Source organism: Ambystoma mexicanum, chromosome 8 (genome assembly GCF_040938575.1).
Source record: "Ambystoma mexicanum isolate Mex_15411 chromosome 8, UKY_AmexF1_1, whole genome shotgun sequence".
In the NCBI taxonomy this organism is placed as follows: Eukaryota; Metazoa; Chordata; class Amphibia; order Caudata; family Ambystomatidae; genus Ambystoma; species Ambystoma mexicanum.
Genome location: NC_090929.1, coordinates 672,591,196 through 672,612,860, shown reverse-complemented (window position 1 = coordinate 672,612,860; position 21,665 = coordinate 672,591,196). Strand labels below are relative to the sequence as shown.

The window sequence follows — 21,665 nt, the reverse complement described above, 5'->3', positions numbered from 1 at the left end:
TATCCCCCACAACAAAATTTGGTTTAGCTGGACACATAATCAGTCTCCTGCACTCGAATACTCTCCAGACAAACCTAAAGCACCCATACACGTGCCAGCTCAAAATGGTAGCTAGTAAGGACTTGGTCACACCTACCCACTTTCGCATTAGCTAAAATGCACACACACATTCTGAACTCCCCTGACTAGTTTTCCCACAACTAGACTTCGGTCCCCTGAGGGCAATTACCTATTGCAGTTTGCGACCATACTAATGGTAAAAGGCGCTATACAAATGACATTACATTACCTGACCTCGCCTTTGTACAAAGGAATGTCCAGGTCCTCACAGAGGCCTTTGGCAGGGTAACCGCTGAGGAAACTGGACCTAGCCAAGCAGCCCTCTCCTTTTTTTGAAAGAAGGGAAAATATCTATTTTTATCAGATATTTATAAGCATTTACTGCTGTGATTAAGCCGTTGACTCTCATGCTTAGAAATAACACTGGCAGGCCAGTATTTGATTTTAATGTTTGATAAAGCTAGTTTAAAAAGATCCCAGGAGGATGCGTTTTGGGAGTAGTGGGTCACATAATGGGTGAGTCGGCCATCAGTATTAGCATGGCCATGGACAGTCAATGGGTGGGTAAACCTTAAAACAACACCCACAAACTTTCCCCTCCTCACATGTCATCGCCAACATAGCGGTAATCCAATGGAATAGTTTCAGTTTATCTGCGATTCTTACACGCCACCTAGTAGCCAAAACTAAAAAGCACCCTAAAAACAAAAGTTCGAACTAATAGTACACAAAGGTAGGACAGACTGGCGCACACACCTTGGCATTGATTCATTTTGCCTTCGCAAGGGGCAGATGGAGACAGAGCAGCAATGTGAAACACATTGCTTGTGATTTACGGGTCCATGTTTCATTTAAATCAGGGTTGGCAATAGGACAAGATGATAAGAAACAACATATTTTAAGTGCTCGTGCAGGTAAACAGCTCTTCACAGACCTCCCTTGTGCCTGTGTGTACCCCTCTCTCTTCCTCGCAGGGCCCCCGGGCTGGCACATGCCCAGCATCCCGGCGGCCCATAAGAGAGGCTCTGTCTCTTCATTCCCGGTGTGCTGTGCATTTATGTATGGAGTGCATAGATGCATGCATTCACTATACCACATGCCTCAACACTGCCGTCTGTGGGTGGCTCCTTGTAAAACACCCTCTAATGCCAGCGTCCTTGTTTGCTGGAAGCTTTGATCGCTGCGAACACCGAGGCCTGGGGCTTTTAGTAGGTGGCGGTGTGTGTGGCATAGTTGTCTCACCTGTAGGGTGACAGCATTAATAAGTACACGTGTTTAAGTGGAAGGTCGTCGATGGCATGGCGGACGGGGACACACACACACACACACACGCACGCGCGCGCGCTCTCTCTCTCTCTCTCTCTTTCTCTCTCTCTCTCTCTCTCTCTCTTTCTCTCTCTCTCTCTCTCTCTTTCTCTCTCTCGAAATGTTGAGGGTAAAAAGCATGAACCGTATCAGAAAGACCTGTGCTGAGTCAGCATAAAGCACAGGTGCCAGAGAGCTGAGAAGATTGAACTACTAGAGGAAGAAGAAAAGTTAGGCGGGTAGGTGAAGCGGACCAGATCATTAAGGTGCGTAAAGGAGGTAGAAGATACTGTAGGGGTTGGCACTAAAGCAGGCTGGAATTGCTCCGTTTTAATTTCATTTTGAAGATCTCGTATTTCACCAACCACCCTCACTGCAATATTTGCGTTATAGAATTATATAATCTTATAGCGTGAACCTAGCTCGGGAGCAACAAAGCACTGTGTAGGTCTTGGAGCAATACATTGGCAGTGAGAGTAAAGCAGGTGGAGCATTATTTCTTGAGTCACAAGAAAATGCATCCCTTGTCTCTGGCAGATGTCACACAGAGCATGGAGGATCTCTCACGCACACAGCCCACCAGGTTGGGGGTAAATACTAGCACGGTTGGGGTGGTTACGGAAAAAGGCATAATTAACTCAGAACCAACACTGGTTGAGTTCCCTTAGCAATAACTATTTGGATTCCACTGGCTCTGCAGGAGATGCTGTATTTCTGGGCGTCAGTTGTTGCTCATCAGACACTGGCATGACCTTTGCAGCAGCGAGGAAGCAATGGCATGACCAGACACTCTGGAAAAAGAGGTCAGCCAGCACAAAGGCATTATTCCATTGCCTCTGCTGCTGGTGTTGCAGGCCTAGGCGATCAAACTGTGCAAGACATCCATCCAGGGGACGATGCTTCCCATTGCCAGCTTCTGAGCCTCGCGGTCTGCTCCCTCCCCTAGCCTCAGTTTCCATCTGCAGCAGTCAACCGATATCCTACTCCCATCGACAATCTAGGCAGTCCGGTACTGATCGCCCCACCCCTGCAAAATATTCCCAATTCTTCTGGAGCCTACTTTGGCTGAAGGCCAGACCAAGCGCTTCTTATTGTGGCAAAACAAGGCCGCAGTTTATTATCACATATTTCAAACCATACATTTTCAAAAACACACATTACTAATTTCAATAATCCAGACAATCTGCAGCACCTTGTTGCTTCTTCTTCTTCTTCATCCGCAGCTCTTGTTTCCTTTTTAACTCTTTATTCATTTCCATTTAGCTCTTTTTCTCCTTATCAACTCTTTCACCAAGCATACTTGTCAGTCTAGAAAAATGGATACCTCTACTTTGTGACCGCAAACGTATTTTGATGGCCGTGGGCCAACCGTCTCATGCACGATGTGACAGAATATAGGTTTCCGAGTTTGCCAATGAACGGCCATTTTGATGTAACAAGAATCACCATTTTGTTTTCTAACCATTGCTCGTTGCTTGTTCTTCTTATTGCTTCGCAGTACATTTTCTGCTTACACTACTCGACTGTAAAACATTGTTGTCTGCACGTAAAAGGACAAGGCCGCAGGGCCGCGAGGATAACAAGAGTTCGTTGAAACACAACGTAGGCAGCGCCAGGAAGAATGCCCAGCTCCCTCCCGAATGTAGCCTTGAAGCAGAGCTGCAGGGCATTTAATCATTTCACAGCTGCTAGCCAGTCTCGTTATATGGTAGAATATGTTAGAATAAAGCAGCTAAAGGCTTGAATTATGCTCTTCTTACGGCCCCCCTTTGCTGAGCCCCGTTAGAGCGTGTCGGCTCCCAGGACAGAATAGCACCTCATAGATAGCAAGGTCTGGAATGCAACTCTCCCCCTGTATGTAGCTCGCTTCCAAGAACAGAAGCGCTGTGTTCTGTTCAACAACTGAAAGATGCCTCCGCACTCACAAATTGCAAATTGTTTCTAGAATAGATGTTTAAAGGTGTCATAGTTGTCGAAAATGTCCATCATCACACCAAGTTCAAAGAAACCCAATAAAGAGGGGTGTTAAACATGTCATAGCTGATTGTTTGATATGCATTTTGTATATATGTAACTGATGTACGTAATTCACTCTCTTGCGTCCCTCGAGGTCTAGAGATGCACGTTGCGGGGCGTGAGACCAAGTTGGCCAACTGAGACTTTTGCTTTGCAATAAACCCTAGCTTTGGGAATACAACCTCGTGTCCGGCGTATCTATCGTGTGTGGTGACTCGCCTTGTTTCCATAGACGTAAGGGACCCCTAGGGGCCCCTTTCATACTTGGGTCTCACTATTCGAACCTTCTGCTCAGGGCAAAACACATTAGCAGCTGCTGCTGTTGGGCTGTGAGGTGCGCCGTTATGCTCTCCTTTCCACCAGCCAAAGCTTGAATCTGATGACCACGGGGGTGCCCCTCTTTTTCTGACATTGCTGCCCCCCAACCTGCTAGGCTATCACTGGGCAATTTTCTCTTGGCATCCTTGCCCTCCATCAGGAGGTTAGTTTTGGCACTGCTCGATCGCCTGTGTAACTGCCTGTGACGATACATGCAAAAAAATGTTTGACAACCTGCAATAGAAGTCATGTTAGGATGAAGTGGGTGTGACAAAGTTGATCCTGCCGGTGGGGGTGAGAGCGGGGAAAGAGACTGCTCCCCTAAATGAAGTCACATATGGAGGTGCAAAGATATCTTTTCCCTCCAATAACGGGACTACTCGGGGGAGGCGGCATCCTCGCCTTCCTGTCCCACAAGCCCCTTAATTTCCTTGTTTCCTCTTCCTGCGTGGTCACCTTCTTGGTGACTCCAGCTCCTTCTCCCTAGGGGAAGGAGGAGGCGCGGGGGTGGCTTGGCCCCTCTGCCATGTTAAGCCCTGCCACCCTCAGCCCCTACGGGTCTGCGCCTTAGCCTCACTTCCCATGCCCCAGTTAACAGCCATAAGCCTGGAATTGGCATACTGCGGGATATGCAACAACAGTATACATATATAAACAACGCCCCTCCTATTACCCCCGCCCCTCAGTGTGTTATTGCCAAAGAATACCAGGACGAGGGATAGTGGGAACAATGGCCGTAGGCTTTATTATACCAAACGTAAAAGACCATAACAAAACAATAGGCAATCAGTCATGATGTGCTTTTGGGCATCAGGTGAACAGGGGCCCAGATGCTGCTAATTCCATACATGGGCCAACTCGAGGCTGATTCATGCCACCATTAATTCTTCCTACGACTGCTGGCCAGCGTTGAGCTGCACCTTCCATTCTTTTGTTCATTTTATTTGTTTTCCCTTTTAACTTAAATCACTAGTGCCATTTCCTGGCCACTCCTGGGCGTGAAGGCGGGTGTTTTTTTGCATTTTCTGTTTTCCTCCTATGGAGATTCTCTCCGTGTGGAGGGGCAGAGCAGGACATGCCTGGGTAGTGTTTTGCCTGTACTCTTATACCAAACTGTGTTCCTTTGAAGAAAAGACAGTTGTGCCTAGAAGAGGGTCATGTGCTGCCGGACGAAGTGTGTGACATTAAAGGAACCCGAGTACCAAGCAGGTCTATCATGGTTGGGGGTCTAAAGAAGATGCACAGTCCAAAGTAAAACGTATTGGATGAATATTGTGTCCAGAGTGAATGGGACGTTTTTACTGGCAATAGAAGCAGTGATTCAAGGACAATTTCCCTTTTTGGAATCAAGTTGTGGGACACTGGACTCAAAAAAACTTTCCCCTGATGAATGTCGGACGTAATCTGGTCTTCACAACAGAAACCTGTTGGGTCTTGGTGTAATACACAACAAATGCGGGTTGTCAATGTGAAATAGATATATTGTTGTATGAATGAATGTCGATGACAAAAGGCAATAGTTGATTGCACATTGATGGTAATAGGTGTTCATCTCTCTGATTCAACTGAAAAGGGTAAAATTAGCAAAGGATGTTTTTTGTATTGAGTGGAAAATATTTTCTATGAAAAGATTTTATATTCAATGAATAATTTAAATACAAAATGTGTAATCTTTTTTGATATATAAACATTCCAGCAAGTGTGTATGTTTATTGGAAGCAGAAAGTCACTGAAGAGGAATGGATGGTAGTTCTTATAGTGCCACTGGTCGCTTACACACCGCCACGGCACTGACGGGTCCAAGCTTATATGTGGCTCCCCCCAGTTAGGCCTCATAGTTCCAATAGTTTTGTGCATACCTTCCAGAAGAAAAGATCCATGCCCGTTTTTGATGATTGCACCGCATCTCCTTCGTATACTCTGGTGACTTCAAGTTGATCAAGCCATGTCTGATCTGAGTAAAACCCCTGACCCTGCAAAACGTAGCCTTTGATGCATTCAACTTTCTCCTATACTTTTCTACTGCTGATTGTGATTCTGCTCCCCTCCATGTTTGTCTTGGTATAATCTCTGACCACATGATTTCTGTGTCTCCCAAAGGAGCTCCCAGTTTTTGCAGGGTGCCCATCATCTGTCTCATCAATACTCCTCTGCCCACGCTTGTGAGGTAGTTTCCGCCCAGGTGTATCAGTAAAATGTTGGGTGCAGGGTATGTTTCCAGCAGCCCATGCACTCGATCTTCCAATTGACCCCATTTCATCCCCGCCACTCCCCACCATTCAATCTTGAGATGTCTTGCTGTCAACTGTTCCCTCTACTGTGTCCATCTCGCTTTAGCCCTCCTCACAAACGAGTGACCCCCCACCTATACTGTTCTTCTGTGCCTTCTAGCTGCTGTTTGATGGGGAGAAAAAGGGAGGTATGAGTTATTGTCACATCTTTCCAGGGCTTATTTACCTCTTAAAACAATTTCACCTCCAGCCCCCTATCTTTTTAATAGCTTCGGGAGTCATACCAACCCCTGCTTGTCATGCCTGTGCACACCAATCCCCCCCTGAGCATTGCTCCAAAACCGTGACTACCTGATGCATCAGTGAAGAGTCTTATGCTGTCACTGCTTGCCCATTGCTCCGTCCAGAGGAGTACCCCATTAAAACTATCCAGGAAAAGGATCCACATTTTAAGATCCTCTTTGAAATCGGACCCCAGGCGTACATGTTGTGCTGCATGTTGAAGCCCCACAGTTTTAATTGAAATGCTTCTTGCAAATACCCTGCCTACTGATGCAACCCTTGCAGCAAAGTTTAGCTTTGCTGCCAGTGTCTGCAGCTCTCTCAATGTTGCTTAGCTCAGCAACACACTAATTGTTTCCTTCATGTCAACCACCTTGTCCTTTGGCGGCCTGGTCTTACCCTCATCTGTAGCTATCCCTAGAAACGTTAATCTACTGAGGGCAAACTGTCTTTCCTTCTGCCAAGGGTACCTCCAGCTACTTTGCTGATTCCCCAAACTGTTGCATTAATACGCTGCATTCACCCGTCCCTTTGCTACCAATGAACAGAAAGTTATCTGGGTAGTGCATCACTTTTCCCGTCTTGCTCCTCTATTTTAGTACCCACTCGAGGAAGGTGCTACATTTTTCAAAAAGTGCACAAGAAAATTGAACATCCCATGGGCAGACATTTATCGTAGTAAACGTTGTCCCTAAAATTTGAAACCCAATAAGTTGTAGCTCCCTTTGCTAATTGGTAAGAGCCTGAAAGCTAACTCTGTCTGCTTTCCCAGCAGTGCCCCTTTTCCACCACGTTATCAAATGACACACGTCACCCTGCACATGTCCTCTTCAGTGCCATTGTTTATCGACTCCCCAGCCAGGAAGGAAAGGTGATGGATGAGGCGAAATTGTGCCTTCTCCTTGATTGGTACTATGCCTAGAGGGGAAACTTTGAAATTTGTCATGGGAGGTGTTAGAAATGGGCCCGCTACCCTCCCTAATATGAGTCTTTGTTTCACCACCTCTGGAAGTTTTAATGCCAACTTAAAGTTCTCCCCCTCCCCATTGCGCCGGTGGAGGAAATAACCCCCCCAAGAACCCTTCCCAAATTACTTTTGGGTCAGACGTGATCTGGTAACAATTTAATAGTGGCAATATTGTGTTCAGTCTTATTGGGGAGGGCAGAGAGCAGTGAGGAGTACAGCTTAATTCCACTTTGCTGTCTCTTTTTGTTTTCTGCTAGAGGCCGGAGGTGGTCTTCCCCGTTTCACAAGAGCCCGAGCTACGCCCCCCTGCACACTTTGTGCATGCGTGCTTAAATCTACATGATTTGCCAAAGGGACAGAAATCTTGCTCGAATTTGTAGCACTTGGCTTGCTCTCCCTGCTGATAGCTGCACCTGTTGTTCCAGGAAGAGTGCCCGCGAAAGGACCCCCTCCTTCTAGTACCAAAACACAATTTTCCCTTTTTATTATACGGCTTGTCCCCCTGTGCCCAGCTCCCAAATTCCTTAGCGGCCACGATTTCTTCAGTGAAATCTGTGACATCGACCTCATCCCATGCCATAGCAGGCCAATCACCCTGAAACCCCTCTCCTACTTCAACCATTCATCTCCCCCATATGTTAAATAAGCATTGTGAATATACTGTTTGTATGCCCATAAGGAACCTGCGTCGGCCGGGTATTTTTCCACCATGATGGCTGCAAGCATCCTGAAACCTGCCAACCAATTAGGAATTGATTCCCCTTTAAAATCTACAGGGAACTAGCCAACCCATCCTCCGCCTACTCCTCACCCCTCCCCTCCCAAGCCCTCTGCAACTCACTGGACACTCACTTCACTACAAAAACCCAGGACATCCTGAGCACCCTTGCTTACCTCTCCCCCGACCCCTCCTCCACCCCCTTGCCTACTATGGCCCTGCACCCTGCCTCCTCCTTCTCCCCTGATGAGGTCACCAGAGCTGTCCGTTCCATGAAGGTCTCCTCCAAACGGGTTTCCCCCTGCTTCTCCAGAACCATTAAGGGCAACATTGGCTCTCCTGCCCCTGCACTTGTTGACTTCTGCAACCATTCCTTTGGCACTGGATCTTTCCCCTCCTCCCTCAAAGACTCCCTTGTGCGCCCTCTGCTGAAAAAAACCTTCAGCAGACCCCACCTGCCGAGCCAACTACTGCCCTATCTCTATCACCTCCTTCCTTGGGGAAACTCCTGGAGAAACTGGCTTTCCCCCAATTTACCTCTCATACTGAACTTGTTGGCGGTCTCCACGACCATCAATCTGGATTCCATGCATCCAGAGGCACAAAATGCTCTTCTGAACACCCATGAAGAACTGCTTGCATCTCTGTACTCTAACTCTCCAGCTGTCCTCATTCTACTTGATCTCTCTTCTGCCTTTGACACAGTCAACCATTCCATCCTCATAAAACTACTCCATGATACGCTGGGCATCTCAGAGTGGGCACTGGACTGGCTGACCTCCTTCCTAACCTTCTCCTCCCTAGCTCTTTCTCCATCTGTGGTGTCCCCCCCAGGGCTCCAACCTCTCCCCGTGGCTCTTTAACACGTATGTTGGTCCACTGGCACTCATTTCCACCTTCTCTCTTAACTTCCAGTGCTACGCAGATGAGACACAACTTTTCTTCAAACTCCCTGATGACCCTCTTACTTCTTCCATCATCCCAGACTGCCTATCTGCCATCCACGCCTGGTGCACTTCCTACGATCTCTGGCTCAATGCCAGAAAGACTGAGATCCTTCCTATTGGGGACCCCTGCTTCCTCTTTCTTCCCCTCACTCTGGCCTTCCTCTATGGACTCTCCACCATCTCCTTCATCTGAAGCCAGAAACCTTGGAGACATCTTTGACTCCTCTCTGACCTTCCTCCCTCAAATTCAGGACATTGGCAAGAAGTCCCACTTTCAACTCTTCCTTCTCAAAGGAATTCTCCCTTTTCCCACTTTCCCCCAGAATCTTAATGGTACCCAAGCCCTGGTTCTCTCTAGGCTTGACTACAGTTAAAGCCTTCTCTTGAATCTACCCTCTTCCTCTCTACGACCCCTCCAGCTAATAGGGCAGCAAGACTTATCCTTGGCCTCATGCCCAGGGACTGCATCTCTCCTGCCCTAAAAACTCTTCACTGGCTACCGGTTGCTGCACGGATTAAATTCAAATCCCTCTGCATCATCCACAAGGCTGTCTGGGGCCGGGGACTACGCTATCTGCAACTTGCTCTTACTAAATACTCTCCCTCTAGACCCCTACGTTGCTGTGGTACCAACTCACTGTGTGTTAAGCGGTTCGCTAAACAGAGGGCTGGAGGCGGACCTCTTGCTTCAGCAGGGTCCCTCTTATGGAACAGCCTCCCCGTTCCTCCTTGGCTTGAGCCGGACCTCCTCAAATTCCGGAAGCTCCTCAAGACTTTACTTTTCACTTCCTCCATCCCTTTTTTCCTGCTCTGCTAATCTCATAGTCGCTGTGATTGGTGACCAGTGCTCCTATGTGTCCTTCAGGGCCCTGACCTTCCAAACCCAATCACCTCAGCCTCTGCCTACACACAGCACTTGCCTCAGCACACACTGCCTATGCCACTGTAGGTCTGCACTTACCTACTTATTGCAGCTCAGCGCTCCCTACCACTTACTGTACTTGGCACTTACATTTGCTGCTCACCCACGAGCACAGACACTCCAGTACTTACCCCCACTCCCTCTTCCCCTCTTCTCTTTCTGCACTTGCACATTCTGAATACTCATAAGGACTAGTAGGGTTATCAACATCCTCCAGTGTAAATATTGTTCTCAATCCCATGTTCCCTCCCTGTTGTCCTGTGGGTGCTTTGAAACACAATTTACTTGTTGTATAAGCTCCTAATACATGCACAATAAATAAATAAATATGGGGATTTACCTCCTAGGCCCTACATGGGCTGAGAAGGAAACCAAGAACAGGCCAATACATGAAAACATAGCCAGGGCCCTTGAAAGCATTTGTACTGCCCTTGAAAAAGTGGCATTTAGCTATCCTTTCCTCGGCTTTAACGCAAAGACACACTTTGCTTCTTAAGGTGGCATTTTGGCATGCTTGAACCGTCCCCAAATGTAGAACATTGGTAAAAGCAGTGTTGCATTAACAGGAAACTTGAAGTGGCTGTCTCTCACTGGTTGCATTCAGTGCACTTCCTTCACAATGAGTTGGAATACAAATTGCAACTCACACAGTTTTTGCAAGTCAGAACTGAAGCTTCATGCTACCGAGGAGACAGGGTAACAAAAAAATAAAGTAGAGCACAGATTGATGTGAATTGAAATAGTGAGTGTCAGAAAAAAAATTCCAATCCGTCACAATCGAGCGACTAACAAACTGCTTGGGACTCAGGAAGTAGGGTCCTACCAGGTCTATTGTACAACACACAATGTCCTACGTTTCATGGTGGACTGGATAAAAAGAGAGGGAATATTTCAAATTACCTAAAAGAAAGGAATTTCAACTTGCATAAGGGAATATAGTCAGTCCATCCCCAACTGTCCTGTGCCATTGCCTCCATGCTGTCAAACAGGAACTCAGTGCGGTTTTAAGTGTCCCATATACTTCTTCCAGTGTTTGAGGTTTTCGGTTTCTGTTGATCCAGTCAGATACTAGTCACTGTCAATATAGTCTCCACTCCTTCTCTGTGTGCTTTATTCTCTCCCCCCCCCATTTTTTCTAATCTCATCTGTTTTTTTGTGTTTTATCAACTGGAGAGCAACATAGCGCTGTGCAGGCATTAAATCAAAAAAGATTGATGCATTCACAAGAAAATCATAAGAAAATCCCAGAACTTTGGTAATCTGGGTACAGTGGATCCTAAATCACACCTAGGAATTCCCCAAAAAACAGGGTCTTGGGTTATTTTCGGAAATGCAGGAGCATTGCAGCTGTCATTACCAGGATGACACTACAGTATGCTGGGCATAGCAGGAGAACAACTGTTTTCTGGTCTTCTACCTGCGTGGCAGTTTTATTTCCAATATTGTGATGGACTAGATCCTGGACAAGCGTGTGCCACCAGAGATGGTAATCTTGGCAGGGCGTTAGGCAGGTGTTTGAGTGGTGGTTGCCTTGTATTTGATGCAATACATTTTGAAGAGAATCCTGGTGGGGGATAGGTAGCTATGTAGGTCACGCAAAAGGGGTGCGATGTGGTTGCATTTCTTGAAACCTGTTATGAATCGTGCGGCAGTGTGATGAACTGCTTTGAGAGGAGCCTGGAGTATGTCAGAGAGCCCAGCGAGAAGGGAAATTCCCCATTAGTGTGTGCAATCACGAGGGCCTGTACTGCGGTTCAGAAGTCCTGTGGTTAGAGGAAGGGCTAAACCTTGTGGAGCAGAGGGAATTGATGCGAAGCAGTCAGAGTCCTTTCGTAAATATGCTGCTGGAAAGAGATGTTACGGCCCATGATGAACCCGAGGGATTTTTCGGAGGGCACTTCTCCAAGTGCACGTCATTCAACCATCCTTCAGGGATTTCCTGTTTTGACGAGTGACTGAGGAGAGAAAATTCCATTTTGGTTGGGTTGAGCTTTAGGTATGTGCTTATCCTCACCATTTGGATGGTGGCAAGACATTTCTTTGCTTTGTATAGCATACATTCCCAGGTTGGATAGGTAGCCTACGGAGTCTCGATCATGATCTGCCACAGAGCTTGCTTCGGCAGACCTTTGTATTTAGTTCTGTTTGTATGTAATGCACCCTTAAGCCTTTTGGTACCTGGTGCGCTATATAAGTTCCGAAACATAAACATATCGTGTGCGATGTCAGCATTCTGGGAAGCGTTGTTGGGCCTGGTAGCCCGGGCATTGCGACTCTACCCCAGACACCACGGTCAGGGCCGCCCTGCTCGTTGCACCCGTCGACCCCCTCTGTGAGCACGGAACCTAACGCTCACGGAGCTATTACTTTGTGATGTGAAAAAGTTGCTGAAATTCCCATTGTGAGGTAGCGCTGTTTTTTTCAAGAGTAATTGTTCTTAACGATGGTTGGTTAAGATGCCTAAAAGTACACCGACAGATAGATAGGAAAAAGCACTGTGTGCTGTTGAATGGGAGGACGATGTAAGTGTGACACAATTCTAAGAAGTTACATTTCTATTAAAGTTGTAGGCCAACAAACACACAGTGATGCTGAAAATGTTGAAGTACAATGGAATGTTGAACCCCTACCATGATGTGCATATCTTAAGTGAATTGCAGCTAGACTGTTGGATGTCTGATTGACTCACAGAATGATATTGAGACCAAAAGATCCGCAAACATAGATCTTTGTTAATAATTGATGGATTTGAGTACAATTCTTTATATAACCATATTTATTTCCAACCAAGGATTGTTTGGTGACGGAGACAATTTGTCACGATCCTATCATTATAGGGCGAGTGACCTGCATGGTCCTTTCATCAGCTGATATCTTCCTGAGCTGTGCCATTACAGTAGACGTTTTCTGGATGATGTATCCGTTCTATTTGGGTCTGGATTTTGCAAGGCAATAATTGCACACTCTGGTCATTAGTCTTTCATAGTGAGGCAATAGGAAATCAGCATTTTCTTGTCTGTGCATGGTTCTGGCTGCAGCCTATCATGCCCTCATAATCTGCCCATTTCCTATTACTTGTCAATGTACATCCCTGATGAATTTCAGAACCAAGTCCTCTGCATAATCCATTTGTTCTTATCCGTCTTTAATTTCATCAAACGAGGCCTCAAAATGCATACTCTCCAACATCTATCCATTGGCCAGTGGTAATTGAATCCTGGTGAGTAAGAAATTGTGTATATAGAGAATTGAGGGGGTAATTGATTCTTTATGCCCGGCTTGGGGTTTCATCGTGACATTTTTACCCATGTCAAAAACCATGGAGTCATAACTGCGTAGACCTTGCATCATTGAACCTAGCTTTTAGAAGTTCTCCTACTTTGGAAGTAGCTGCTATACCCTTGCAGTTCCTCAGTCCTCTTTGGTCGATTGCTTCAATGAATGGCGACCTTTATTAATCAAGCTTGACCTCATTGGCTGTATCCTGCACATACAGTGATTGAACATCCAAAAACAGAAGCATCTTTAGTTTTGATCCGACCATTGCCAGGATGGAGTAGGTATGAATGTCTTGGAGGCAAGGCAATCCAGATTTTGGTGACCTGGTTAGTAAATGGACAAAAATCCTTTTAAAGATGGTATGAGTGGAAGGGTGTGAGAAGCTGTTCATTGGAATGCCTAATTATGCAACAAAATATACTGCTGCTTCATGGCTTGAGTATGTACAGAGTAGGCATGCAATTTTAAATTACACCGGGTTAGCCCCTGGCTACCAGTGAAGCCAATACCTGGTGATGGCGACATGTTCTTCTGTGGAGCCTATGGATGTGCTGCACCAAGGCATTTGGTGCGTTTTGTAATGTGTCCAGCAGATTGCGAGTAGACATGCATACAAAGCATTGATTTAATCATGGTGGGAGTTACATATTGCACCCACTCTCAAGATGTATTTGATTGTGATTTTTGGGATAGTAGATTTGTGGGTTATTTCTGTGTTCTGCGCTGTTCAAACTAATTACTGCCAACACTCGGTATTCACTTGGAGAGTGTGGTGTGAACGGGAGCTCATTACTTGCCTCAAGGTTTTTGAAACTTGTGGGATGGTTGGGATAGATTGAGTGCCCAAATGGCCATTTTGTTTTTCGCCGTCTTAATTACTGTACTCATTAAAAAGAGCATGTCTCAGCCCGTCTCACGGACTGTGCATGATGTGGTGTTAAGCGGGTTTCTTTGGACAAGTGCTTGAATTGCCTATGATTTACAGACTGCCATTGTCTGCCTTCATGTCCTGGGTTCTTTATCCTCTCCTCTCTCCAGGTACATGACCCACGAGGTACCTCCTTGTCAGTGAGTGGTTTACTACTAAAGACCATCTCCCTGCCTCGTTGTTTATTCATCACTTCTATCTGGACATGTACTGTATAATGAATGACATGACATAACATCACAATGTAGGTCATTTCATGATCTTTAAAAAACAATTCCTACATCTTCAAAATTGTTCACATACTACAAACGAAACAAAAAAATCCTCAATTCAAAAATAACAAAAAATCCAAATACGATTAAAAAATGTTAATAACTGATGCCCAAAATTTCATAATTCAAACTTTGAGAAAAACACAATTTAAGTAAAGATAAAAATGTGCCCCATTCATAAAATGCAGTAGTAGTGATAACCAGAGATTTGGCACAATGTAACAAACTACACAATTGGTCTGACCTAACAAAGTCAATGTTAGCTGGCAGGTTTCAGTATCCTTTCACATACAAAGGCTGAAGGGCAGGACAGATAGTTAAAATGTGACAAGGAGATTCCACAGCAATGTTACAAAGCCTACCGCGTCTCGATTCAACAGGAACATTTAGCCAGATGCCAGTGAACTCACGAGTCTGGGGGATATTAAAGCGTAAATAAGTTATAAACCTTCTCAGTTTTTTGTCGCATAACTTAGTAAAATAAGAGATAATGGGATACTGGGCTGATGGCTCTGGAGAATATATTCGCTGTAACGTTTCTTCCCCTGTAGTTTAGTTACATTCTCAATGCTATCCCAATATAATGACCTTTTTTTCAATATAAGCCAGGCGTTAGGAAGGGACGGCATTTGGTCAGCAGAAAAAGCAATATTAGCAAAGTTGGACGTGGCAGTTTCCTTCAAGGCATTAAGAAATCCATTCACACAAGGCTCCCTAATACGGTTGGCTAAGTGCCCCATTAGAGCTTGATCTCCAGGCAAGCGAGCAATGAGCTGACTATAAAGCTTACAACGCTGGATTAACCAGCCAGATCTGATTGTCAGAACCCCTAGCTCACTTCTTGCTGCCTCAACGGGGACGATAGAGGAATGCCTAGAATAGAACGTAATATTTTTCCTTCCACGCATGCTAGCCATTCTACATATTTCTCTGGTCGAGGCCGTAGAGTAGGCCAGGCACTATGCTGGTTCAGTAGATAGACAGCATCCTCTTGATGTTATTACCACCTTTTAATGCAATTAATATTTTTATTACCACCCACTTCTTCCAAATGTTGGTAGAAATGTCTTTGTAACAAGGTTTAGTAGGAAAGGATTTTATAGGAAATCCTAAATATACGTAGCTATCAACCACTTCCAAAGAATGCTGACCCTAATTTCTAGACAAAATTACAACGCTCAGTGCGTTTATTGCACATTATCAATATTTTGGTTTTAGCTTCATTAATGGATATTTGATTTAGGGAAGAATTATAGATCGCTGTAAACCGATAGGGGTACGATCAATTAAAACAGGGTCATCTGGTTCCAGAAGCTGCTCAATACTTTCCTCTTTGCTTCTGCCTTCTCTCTTCCTCTTCCCTGCCGATCTCCGGTCTGTCACTGCACTGGTTACCTTGCTACCCTCTGAACCTCAGGCCCAGGTCCCTGCACCCCCAGTTGCACACCTGCACCATCGCCTGGTAACCCTGCACTTGGGGCTGTATCTGTGACCCTACAGTCCCCTTACCTGCACTTCCTAATCACCTGCTGCCTGCACTTAACCCTTGCACTGCCACCTGCTGGCCGCACTTCCTTTTTCTTGTTTTTGTTTTTTGTTTGCTTATCCTATGTCCTGCACTCCCCTCATCCCCCCTCCCCTTGCCCTGGCACGTCTCCCCTTTTCCCCACCCTGCACTTGCGCAATCTCATTGTCACTGGGCCTAGTAAGATTGTTGTCTTGTCCCCCCTGTTCCCTTCCCTTGCCTCGTCGCACCTCGAAACACTTGTGTATAGGCGTACTATAAATCAAATATCATATCATATCAATACCCACGGCACTGTTTCATTTCCTACGTGAGGAGGATCAATATGTACAGAACCAAGCGCACTGTCTAAATCTGAAATATAGAGATTGAACAACAGGGGTGCCATAACGCACCCCTGCTTCAATCCCCGGTTTGTGCCTGTCTGCTTGGAAAGAGATCCCTCTTGGTTTAGGTGAACAGTCACTCTAGTGTCACTGTATAAAGACTGAATAAAATACAAAATTGTGGGATCCAGGCCCAAGGTTCTAAGTTTATACCACAACAAAGGATGGGAGACTGAATCGAACACCTTTGAGAAATCTATAAAACATGTATACAATTTCCTGTTAGGTTGCTTAAGAATCCCGTCAAACAAATGATGTAAGACACATAAATTGTTAACCATGCTGGGCCCCTTCCTAAAACCAGTTTGAAACTTGCCAAGGAGATGTTTCTCTTTGGCCCACTGTGATAATTGCTTTAATAATAATGATGCAAATAGCTTTGAAATGGAATCGAGCATGGCAAGAAGAAGTCTGTAGTTGGAGGGGTCCTCCCTGTCACCCCTAGTATGAGCCGAATTCAAGATTGACTCCCTCCAACTAGTAGGTATCAAGCCATTTGCCATGATACCTTGAAATAACTGGCCTAGTTATCTTGCCCCAAATTCCGGGTTTGCCTTCAAAACCACATTTGCAATGGTATTAGGACCTGGAACCCTGGTTGCTTTCAGTTTATTTATCACTGTTAGTATGTAAGCTGTATCCCAGCTTGGGGTGCATTCCACCAAAAGGTCTTTGATGGTAAATTGGTTTGTTGAGGAGTATCGTCCCAATAGAGGGAAGTTAGATGTCCCAGCCATGCCCCTTTTAATGCCGCATTTATTTTTGGTGCACTTAAATTAGATGTTGTCTATAGTATGCCCAGAATTTCGTATTGATTTTAGGAGGCCAAACATAAACTTCCAATTACCATTATGTTTGTTGTGTCTATGCCCTCTAAGCCAATTTTTGTACTTGGTAACAAGAGTGACAAGGGATTTAGGTTTCACACTGTCATCTATGTCCCAATTATTTCCTTTGATCCAAGATTCCAGTGATTGTGGATCATGATTAACTAGTGCAGATATTTTTTGACATTACTGTCAGATCATATAATACGGTTCCCTTGTAAATTCACCCTACAATTGGGGTCTGCTAATGGAAAGACCTGTGTGCTGCTTAGCATTTACATCCAAGAAATGTTAAAATGATCACTAATTCGCAATTCTGTGAGTGTAACATGATGGATCGTACACACAGTGAGCGATCCAAGAAAACATAATCCATGACAGAAGAATATTAACCCATAGACCACGTCCGTTTTAGAGTTTGTCCCCTCAATAACTTCTTATTGGGGCTTACAAAGTCAATTGAATTGCACAATTTCTCCTGCCATGGTCCGCATTATTTTCCATAGGTATCATTTAAGACAAAAGGGCATCGCCATCATCAGTATAATTTCAACATCTCCTCTTCAAAAGAAAGATGTGCATTAAAAAGATATGGGTTATTTGATCCAAGTCAAACAGTTTGCGACGGAATGGATCGTAATAGTTTCTGCCGCAACTCTGTTTGACCTTCAGTCAAACAACCCCAATCCCCTGCCCCCGAAGCAGCCCAATATTTATCCCAACTCCTCTACTTAACTTTTACCCGGCCGCCGGTACCCCTTCCACTGCCCTGCAGCATCAGTTCCATCCCTGAAACATGGGCCGGAGCTGAGGCTGCAGGGTCAGTTTTATTTTTTTCGGAGCACCCCGCTTCCCATGTCAAGTAAGCGGGGGACACCCCTGCTACCCCCAAAGCCTAATATACTCAACATGGGGGGCGGTGGACACACCTGCAGCCCCCGTTCCTCATGTTCGGTATATTAGGCTGCAAACAAATAGTACTACCCAAGTACGGAAAAAACGAACAAATAACGAACAAGTAATGCAGTAAATATGCATTACAGGTCATCGGATCACAGGAATTTGCAAGAATAATATCAACAACCTGCACTAAAATATTTTTCAAGCTACGAAAAATGTTTTTGTGCAGGTTATTATTCTTGCAAATTCCTGTGATCCGATGACCAGTAATGCTGATGGTGGTATCTTAGAGCATAAAGAGAACAACGTGTCAATGGAAGCAGCACTGCGGTCAGGGTAGAGAGTGAGCAGGTGGCTTCCTTGGGAATAGAACTGGAAGGTCGAGGCTGCACAGAGTAAACCGGGTCCCATTCACTATCACTTGAAAAAGAACTTGATGAGCTTGATAACAGGCGTTCGTAATCCGCTGTAGCCGAGATTTGTGTGCCAGTCACGTTATTATTATACTTGAGATCAGAGGTCATTATTTGCCTACACTCGCCTGCTGATTCCTGTAATCCCAGACAAAGTTTCAACAAAGAATTATTATTATCGATAGGAGGCAAGCCAAGAATACTCTCATCTGATTCGTCTCTCGTATCAAGCAGCGGTCTTATGGATGATTCCAGAGCAATTGCTATTTTGTTTTTATTGTTGCCTGCAAAACTGGAAACAGTAGCCATTTTTTTAAAAGTCTGTAATTTGTGTTGTGCTTTCACCATATTATTATCGATGGTTTGTGCAATTTCAGCTGTGTTGTTAGCTGGAACTTCTTTCCTGGGTAGCAGACTGGTGTTTCTTGGCGAAGACCGAATCGCCGAACTATGCAACTGTTTAATTGCCTTTGCCGTAGTACTGCACATTTTCACACATTCTGTTTTTCATTGCAGTCGAATTGCACGGATTCAAGAATACAAAATATTAGATTTGTTTAAATAAGCAGTCACTCTTCTACTCACTGTGGTTGCAGCTAGCCACCTGTACTCCTGATCGGAAAGAGGGGTCCGGAATCCGAGTAAGCCAGACACTGCCCGGCTGGCCCGTTGGAACACTGGAACACACATCGCACACACAGTAGAAAGAGAAAACAGACTGCAGCCCATCTCGGGAGTCCATCAAATCCAGCAGAGTTGCCCTCAGCACTGCAATCCCTTGAACACACAGCGCACCATTTCATGATCTAGCAGAGCATGACACACCGTGACATGGCATACAATATATTGTGTCGAAACATACCATGATATCCTCTCATGTCATACCATGATATCCTCGCATGTCGTAACACAATATCATAACATAGAATATATGACCTTACATGTTGTGGCATGACATGTTATAAATGATATGTCATTTCATGAGATGGTCTGTCCGGATTGAGAGTTGTGAAATATTCGTACAAAATAAGTATTTTAGACTCAAATGAAATACAAAAAACTCTTATTTGAATTATTTGATTTCATTCTTATTTTGTCAGGCTTTCTCACATTGCATACAACTGATGGGGAATTTTCCATCAATCTTTTATTGGTCCTGGTCATCTTGGGAACCTATATGCCATATTTTAAGATCTTACACGTGTTCTCCCTTTCCAAATGTTCGGCGTTGGGTGTGCTCCAACGGGGAAATCCTTATGGTTTCAGGATGCAGTGCAAAAAATATTTCAAAAAAGGTAGCAGGCGCTCCTCTCCAGAAAGAACATGGCATGATAACCTGTTCTGAGATGAGAGTTTGCAGCACACGCTTTTTGCTCACTGTGCCTTTCACCGATGGGAAATAACCATTTGTATATCAGTCTTTGTCCCGCCCACATAGGCAGTCCAGCACCGAAATGCTATGGCAATTCCTCTCTGAACAAGAGTACCAACAGCAACCCCATACACGTGTTTCAGCCTTGTTGGGCCTCATCAGTGAGGTGAAGCTGTGCCTCTGAGTGCAAAACATGTCTTTTCTCGTAAAGTTCTCTTGCTACCTTAGAGCCCTTGTGAATCTTCTGCCCAGGTTCTAAAATACAGTCTGGATTTCTTTTTCTCAAATGGTCCATTGACTACTGTGGCCCGATAACGAATCGTCACTCCAGATTCCAGGATGTAAGCATACTTTGCTCATAGTCACTCGTTACTATTATGCGTATGGGAACCTTCTCTCGAGGTCCCAGGATGTAGCCCAGTGTGGCTCGCACTTTCACAGTGTTTGCTACTGTTGCGTTTGTGAAATCCTTGACTTCAGGTTCTAGAATGAAGTGCCCATTTTTCTGACTCTCAAAAACGTTTGTGGAGGTAGAGCCAGTGCAATGACGAGATGCAGGCTGCTCTTCGGATTGGCACGTTGAAAGGATTTTGGCCGAAGTTTAGGTTTGGCGTTTTGAACAGAATTGTGCCGGTCTTCGTTGTATTACTAATGTTGGGGCAGCTTTTGTCATAGCACTTTGGCGAAGACCAGCCATATTTGGTCACGTTGCTGGGGCCACAATTGGCAGTGTCAGTACAATGGCCCAATTTGTATTGCAAGTCCTGGTGCTAAAACAGGAATTGTTTGGGTGTTCTGGCCTGCACAGTGAATGGATGTGTGCTGCTGTTAGCAGGAGTGCTGTCAGCAATGCATGTGTTGTCATTGTGATGGGGCTTTCACCTGTGCAAATCCCAACGCTATGACTGCCTGAAACTCAACCCTGTTTTTTTCATTTCACTGCGACAAATCTATATATATATTTATTTATTGGATTTGTTGAAAGCGCCTGAGACCCAGAGGTATCACAGCACTGGTACCAGTTACATAGGTAAATTATGTAGGAAGAAATATTGGGTAGACAAAAAGATACATTGGCATGAGAATGGTAGCATAAAGCTCAGTGCAAATTGGATAATTTCCAATCAAACTCGGGGCCTCATTACACGGTAAGCAGTAAGGGTTTACCGGTACCGGTATTTTACCGGTACCGGTAAACCCTTACTGCCTTACTGCGAGGTCCCTTTGCGGGTTGGTACATTAACGCCTGCTCTTAGCAGGCGTTAAAAAACGAACCCGCAAAGGGACCGGGGTGCTAATTACGGTACCGCAATTTGCGGTACCATAATTGGCGCCTTCCTCATTCCCATTATGCCCTATGGGGCAAAAATGGGAATGGGAATGGGGAAGGGCAATGGAGGAAGGAGGAATTACCGCCTTCCCAACCTTGGAATAGGGCGGTAATTCCCCTTTCCTCCAAGGCGGTACCGGTAAATTACCGGCATGAACCATGGCGCTATTGTAATGAGGCCCTCAGTCTTAGTACAACTCGGTTGTATTGATTCAAAAGCCAGGTTTTGGGGAGTTTTCGGAAGGTCAGGTACGATGCTTCATTTCTGATGAAGGGGGGGGAGACAGTTCCAGAGCGAGGGGGCAACCAAGAAGCTGGATCCACCAGCGCGTTTTTTAAATTGAATCTGGGAGTCGGAAAAGAGAGGGAGGAGGATGAGCTTTAGTTATGTGTCGTGGTTTTTCTGTGGAGGCGGGAATTGAGGCAGACTGGAGCAGTCTTATGAATGCGCGATAGTAAGATCTTGGTCAATGCACACACTGATGGGCGGTCAGTGTGCATCTCTTCTGGCTTAAGTGATGTGATCTATTGCAAATCCCTTCACTGTTCTACCAGTAATACCAGTGCAAAGCAAGATGTTAGTCCAGTGACACAACAAGGAAAGTACAAGCGCCATAAAGATGTTCCTCAAGAGAGGTCCTGTCGCAGCCCTCACCAAGACTGGCCT

General features: G+C 45.3%; 1 protein-coding gene across 2 annotated transcripts in view; it reads left to right on the top strand.

Annotated features, from left to right (window-relative positions):
• Positions 1-21,665, top strand: part of LOC138472341 (transmembrane protein 150A-like) — a 1,082,967-nt gene that overhangs the window by 285,108 nt on the left and 776,194 nt on the right. The gene's annotated exons all lie outside the window — the stretch shown is intronic.